The sequence below is a fragment of the Malurus melanocephalus genome, unplaced genomic scaffold (assembly GCF_030028575.1).
Source record: "Malurus melanocephalus ecotype Western Australia unplaced genomic scaffold, MMel_1.1 scaffold_89, whole genome shotgun sequence".
Taxonomy (NCBI): Eukaryota; Metazoa; Chordata; class Aves; order Passeriformes; family Maluridae; genus Malurus; species Malurus melanocephalus.
In genome coordinates, this window is record NW_026623321.1 from 291,122 (window position 1) to 297,604 (window position 6,483).

Consider the following 6,483-nt stretch of genomic DNA (forward strand, 5'->3'; position numbering starts at 1 on the left):
AGGAAGAAGCTGAATGTAGACATCTTTGGAAAAATATTTAAAGAAATAATGACAAAAAGTGGTAAGGTTYGGAGGGGTACAAGAGAATGCAGATTTATTTGAGCTCTGTTTTTCTACTACAGATGTTCTGCTAACTAGAGCAGAGATGTTCAGAGACCACATACTGGCTGTAAAATTCTAGGACTGAGATTAATTAAATGTCTGCTGCTCCTCATATAAACTACACTCGAGCRTTTCTTAGGCCTTCTACTCCTCTGAAAGAACAGCTGTGGAATACATCACGTGCATATCTTGCACCCTTGAAATGTATTTTTATAACAAGTGTCACTTTTTTTTACAAGTTTAACATTTTACCCTTCCTCTGGTTATCTTGCTGCTGTTCTGAAAATAAAAAAGGAGAAGGGTCTGATGCTTACTCTACCAACATCTGATACTTCCTGCAGAGCGCTGCCTCCACCCAACATGTGTTTTTKAGCAGAATTCATGGTAGGTTCAATGGTCACAATTATTCACTTGTGTTGTGGTTCATGTGAGCGCATTTCTTGCAGCAGTTGTCGGAAGGTGAGGACCCCATCCTGGTCTGTTCTCCAGGTCAGCTCCCAGGAATTGCAATTTGTCATTTACACCTCCTTTTCCTCTGAACTGGACAATCTCACTGCTCCTTTTATCAGRCAGCTCACCCCTCCCCTGGATACCTGTACAAGGTGTACTTTTACTGCCACAGATATTTTTATATATGATTAATCTTGCAGAAGTCTCTTTCCCTCCTCCATGAGCTGATACCTCAACAATTTGATTTCTAGCCAGGCCCCAGGCATTTTCCTATTTGAAGCTGATACAGCACCTGAAAATCCACAATATTCTGGTGTTGTTACAGTAAAACAATACAGTATTTAAACAGCACCCAGCCCACTCTAACTCAACACCCCTCATGGCTGCCTCCTCAGCTCTCACACAAAAATTAAGCTGATGTCAAATATAAAGTTTTCAGCCTCTTGGAACTCTCAGACCCTTAATCCACTGCTGCACATGCCACTTGTAAAAGCACAAACCCCAAKCCAAAGGCGTCTCCTTTGCTCCCTCCAAGATGTCATTGGCCATAAAGAAGCAAGTAAAACACTTTGCCTTCAAGCCACAGTGTTCACACCAAAAAGACTTGCATTCCTTTCCAAATATGACTGTTTTCAGCYCATGGTTTTGCTTAAACTGAAGAGCCTGGCCAGTCCCAGCAGCTGTGGGTGGTGGCCAAATGCAGGGGTGGCTGCTGAGGGGCACAAAGGGCCAACCCCACTAATGCCATCCAAGAAACTGAGGAACACCAACCCRTGTCTCCCTTGTGAAAATACTTCCTGACTGTTTTTCTGAGGTAGACGTTACTTGACCTTTAAATAAATAATTTAAGGCTTGTCAAAACTTTGTCCTGGACTCCTTAGAAATGCCAGCTGCGTGTGGAGGAAATGCCAGCTSTGGAAATGGGAGAAGGTGCAGCCCAAAGTGATCTGCCTTCGCCACAGGCAAGAGGAGAGGATTRAAAACTTACCTCAGCCTCCAGGAGCGCTCAGTTCCYASCACRTCTGGGAGGAAGGATACACCAAGAMTTGTGGTGTTGTCTTATTTATCAACCACAAACCCACTTCAATATCAACAAGCAAGTTAAATTCACACAAGACAACACCCAGGAGGGCTCTGTCTGAGTGGGTTTTCACAGCATCTAAGCCACAGAAAGGCACAAAACCAGGGACAATGTTGAATATGTTAAAGGCTCTATAACTTACTCTGGAATATCTAGTCCTTTCCAGAACACTAGCTTAAAATATTAATCTTTAAGAGTTCTTTGCAAAATCACTTATAATTAGTATTTTATTTAATAATGAGCTCTTTAGAAACAAAGTTTTTCGGTGGTTTTAATGCATCGCTGTAGGAAAGATTTAAAATGAGCAGTGCTGAGCATTACAATAATAGCATTTGTCTTGTTAAAACTGCTGACAAGGCCAACAACCATGGCCTTGGGATGAGGCACCCACAGTTTCTCTGGGAAACCTGTTCCAGTGCCTCACCACCCTCAAAGAAAATTTTCTCTGAATATCTAATCTAAACATACTCTATTTCAATTGAAGTTGTTCCTCCTTATCCTGCCATTACAGACCCTTGTAAATAATCTTGCTCCACCTTTCCTCTAAGTTCCCCTCAGGTCCTGGAAGACTGCATTAGGTCACCCCAAAACCTTCTCTCTCCAGGCTGAACAACACAAATTTTCTCAGCCTTTCCTGATTAGCAGAGCTGCTCCATCCCTCTGATCACTGACACATTAAAATTTCCTATAAAGTTAACAGGACAGAGGCTTTCAGCCCTCAGCAGGGSCAAAGCTGTCTTGTGTTAAGAATTGTGTCGCCGCAGGTAGATCTTTGAATAGGATCTTACCCAAACCTAGGTCCATCCCCAGCTATCAAACGCTGATTTGTTGGTATTTAGAACATTCTGGGCAGGCAAATTCCTTGGGTTTGAGTTGGTCTTCTCATAGTTTTACAGAACAAATGTTACCTGCCATGGTAACGGCCATGACAGAAATGCTACACAGCCTTAACACCAGAACACTGAAAGCTGGACAGAATTCTATTAATTTCAAGAAGGAAGAGTTAAGTTAATGATGAAAGAGAGGTGTTGTTGGGTAGGACAACCCTGCTAGGCCTTGACCACTGTCAGGGGTCTCTAGGAGCTTGGATTCATGATTTTCTACCTCTTTTGATGYGCCTGAAAATTGAAAAAGAGGTAATACAAACCAGGACCTCTTYATAAAATCTTGAAGGACACCTGGATAAAATCATTAACAACTTTGCCAGTATCTCCCCAACTCTTAAGCTGTTCCTTCATGTCAGTGTTTATAAAGATCAGAGAGATGTGGCTCAAACACTATAGGATCAGGAATTCTGAGGCTGTTACTTAAAGGATCCTAAAGGGTTTCATGGACAAACCCAGGGGATGAAACACAACTTTAATGACAGCAGCTTGTAGCTCCCAGAGACTCCAGAGGATTGCATCTTCTTTCATCAGGACTGAATTTGATCCAAAGTGCACAAAACTTGYGTTGAGCCTCACAGCTAATTGAGGATTTGTGGCTCCCTATCTCTCAGTTGGGAAAGGTCAGCCTTGAAATTTCCAGGTCAGGACTGTTTGACAAGGATTTAGTGTCATCCACAACTTGGGATACGCTAACAGGGTTTCTTGTTTAGAGGCAGTGCTGTAACAGTAAGAAGAGGCTAAGAGGGCAGAACTGTGAGGAAAGAGATGATTCATCCCAGTGATTTATCCCTACACTTCCAGGCTCTCAGACTAAAGGATGTTCCCTCTCATTGCATGAGGCATGACTGACCCATCCTTCCACTATTGCACTGCTGTGCTGACTTATTGCAGTTTTGAAATGTTAACAAGAAAGATTTCCTAATCTGTGGGGTAATTCGCACAAATTAATTTGTACCTTCCTGGAAAGCCTGGATCCTTTCTCGGYGAGACAGGGCAGCCCAGCCAACTCCTTCTGTCCTTTGGGAAATCAAAGACGACTCAGAGACGAGCAGTGGGACACACCATTTAATTATCACCAGCCTCTCTAAGCATTCCTGTTTTTCCAAGGTTATATGGCCGGACAGTTGGAACGAGGCAGCAGCGTGGGGGAACCTTACACTGGCCTCTCGTGCACCATATGCCTTTTCATTGACAAACTCACACGTTTTTAATGAGACTTGCTGAGGTTGTTATCCAAAATACATTCCTTATCCCAGCTCTCATCTCCAGCACCTCTCCCTGGGGTAGCTGGGAGTTTGGACCCAGACAAATCTGTGAATCCAGGGCTTGACCAGGTCCCAGGGAAGTCAATAAAAATATTGTTGGTGCTGAGCAGGCATGCATTAGGCTCAAATGAAAAGTAAATCCAAGAAAATTATAGGTTCTTTTGTCAATCAAAATATGTCTCCTGYCTCTCCCTTAAAATTTTTTTTTCAGCTGCTTTAACTTTATAATGAGTTTAAAGTAACTGAGAAAATGTTTAAATTTTTAAATGCTGAACAGTCCTGGACCTATGCCCCAAAAAGTTAATGTGACCTTCCTAATATATTACTCTTATTAATTTTGAAACTTACTGACTCTAGTCAAGAATTTTTAGTGATGACAGAACACTGAAATGTAGAAAAAGAAACACCAGGAGGTTGAGAAATGAACTTCAGTTTGCAGGTATCACCATTTCCGGAAAAACGGAAAAAGAAGAATGAACACCTGCAAAACTTGGTGCTTATTTCACAGGCACAACCTCGGGGTTATGTTAATGCAATCATTACCATGGCAATATTAATTTTTTCAACWTTTGTGGCTTTAGTTAAGCTGTTCCTCAGAGGAGTGGTGAACTTGCGAAGCAGCCCCGGGAAGCTACAGAGGCAGGCTTGCTGTTCTCCCTGAATCCCACCCCCCATCCTGACCCTGCCAAGCATCACAGGAGTGCACATCATTCTCTCCATGACAGAGTGGTCAGGCTGAGGTGCTGTTTGGAGGTGAGGATGAGTTTGGAGAGTGGAGTCCTGCGGCCAGAGAGCACCTGCTTCTGGCACTGCCTTGGGCTGCGGAGAGGAAACATGGGATAAATCAGCACTTTTGTTTCTCGGTGTGGGGTCTGGACTTCAGCAGGGGGAAATCGGAATCCTCAGGGGTCCCGTTGCTCTCAGCTTCCCAGAGCCCCCTCAGCCCATGTCCTCGGCAGGGAACGAGCTGTTTGCTGTCTGCACTCGCTCCGTGGGCAATGTCAAGGTGCAAAGGGGACCGCAGTCACCTGCCCTTGCGGTGTCCCCGCCGGAGCGCCAAGCACGGAATGGCAGGCGAGAGGACGGGGTCAGTGGGTCTGTGGGTCAGCGGGGGGATGAGCGAAGGGTCTGAAATGATCCCGAAGGTCAGGGCAAGCATCGCCTCCTCCCCGCCCCCTGCGCTGCCCGGGGCTCGGGGGAAGCGCAGCCCGCCCCAGCGGATGACAGCTTGGCGGCCCTTAATGACAGCCTGGGGGCAGACGGGCTGTCCGGACAAACAGGGGACGCTCGGCGCTACCCGGGGCAGGGACAGGGGCCGGGGCCGAGCGGGGACACGGGGGGACCCCGCTCCGCTGCCCCGGCCGTTCCATCCCCCCCGCCGCCCCCTCGCTCGCTCCGAAGCCCGACACAGACCTCTCCTCCTCCTCCTCCTCCTCCTCCTCTTCCTCCTCCCCTCGTCCTCGTCCTCCTCCTCCTCCCGGAGCACGGCAGCGGCAGGCAGGACGCGAGGTAAGCGCAGCCCCGCCGTGCCGGTCACAGCCCGAGCCCCGCTGGCTCCCAGCGATTCGGGGCAAACCTCGCGTTTTTCACACGCACACAAACGTCTTTCCTCTGCACACAAACATCTTTCCTCTGCCGCTCTCTCGCTCCCGTCCCCGGCTCCTCTCCTGCTCCGCTCGCTCCCGCTCACTCTCGCTGGTTTTCTCCTCCCCCCGAAGCCGCCCCCCCCCTCCCCCTTTCCGCCTCCCCTCAAGTTTCTCCTTCTGTCTGATTAAATGAGAAGGAAGTGTGGGAGTGGTGGTTTTGAAGCTCTCCCTTTAAGAGGCAGCCTGCAGTGACGAATTGTTGAAATTGCCATTGCAGGATGGCATTCCGCTATAAATTCATTGTTCCACCTCCTCTCATCTTCACATTTCTCTCCCTTCTCCTCTTGTTCACATCGACAGACTGGGGATAACAACAACAACAACAGGAAAGATACAGGGAGGGGGATTTTACAGAAATCCAGGACGTTTTCCACTTCTTGGGCTTTTTTCCTTTTTTTTTCTTTTTTTTCTTCTTTCTAACCATCTCACCGGAGACGACCGAGGCGGTTTTGGGTGCCTGAATTTCTTCTCTCCCCTTCTCCTCCTTCTCTTCAAAACAAGAGAGGGCAAAAGGACAGGAGTCCATGGGAGCCCGAGAAGGTGCCGAGTCGCAGCATACTTGCCCTTGCTGCTGCTGCTGCYAGTGATGATCCGGTGACTACAGCAGAGAAGGGGAAGAGGAGTGGGAAGTGCTCAAACTTCTTTACTTGCCGGCTCCGAGCCTTCTCTCCTCCTTTTCCTCTCTCCTCACTTTGACTGCCCGGCAGCAGCGATTTGGGTTTTTTTGTTTGTTTGTTTTTTGTTTTTTGGGGTTTTTTTTGCCTCTCTCTCCTTGCATGTGCTCCCGGCTCTTCCCTGCGGAGAAACACAAAGTTCACACGCGAGCAGCTTTTGTTGACATTTTTTTCTCTCCCACTCACACTTGAGTTCGGGAGGGAGAACTTTTTTTTTCTTCTTCTTTTTATCCCCTTTTTCCGCATCTCCCCTTTTTTCCTCCCATCCCTTAACCACGCCGCCGCGCTCCGCCGGCCGGCTCCTTCCAGCGCCGTCTCCCGTTATTACCATCATCATCATCATCATCGCTGTTATCATTCCTGTCGCTACCGGCACGG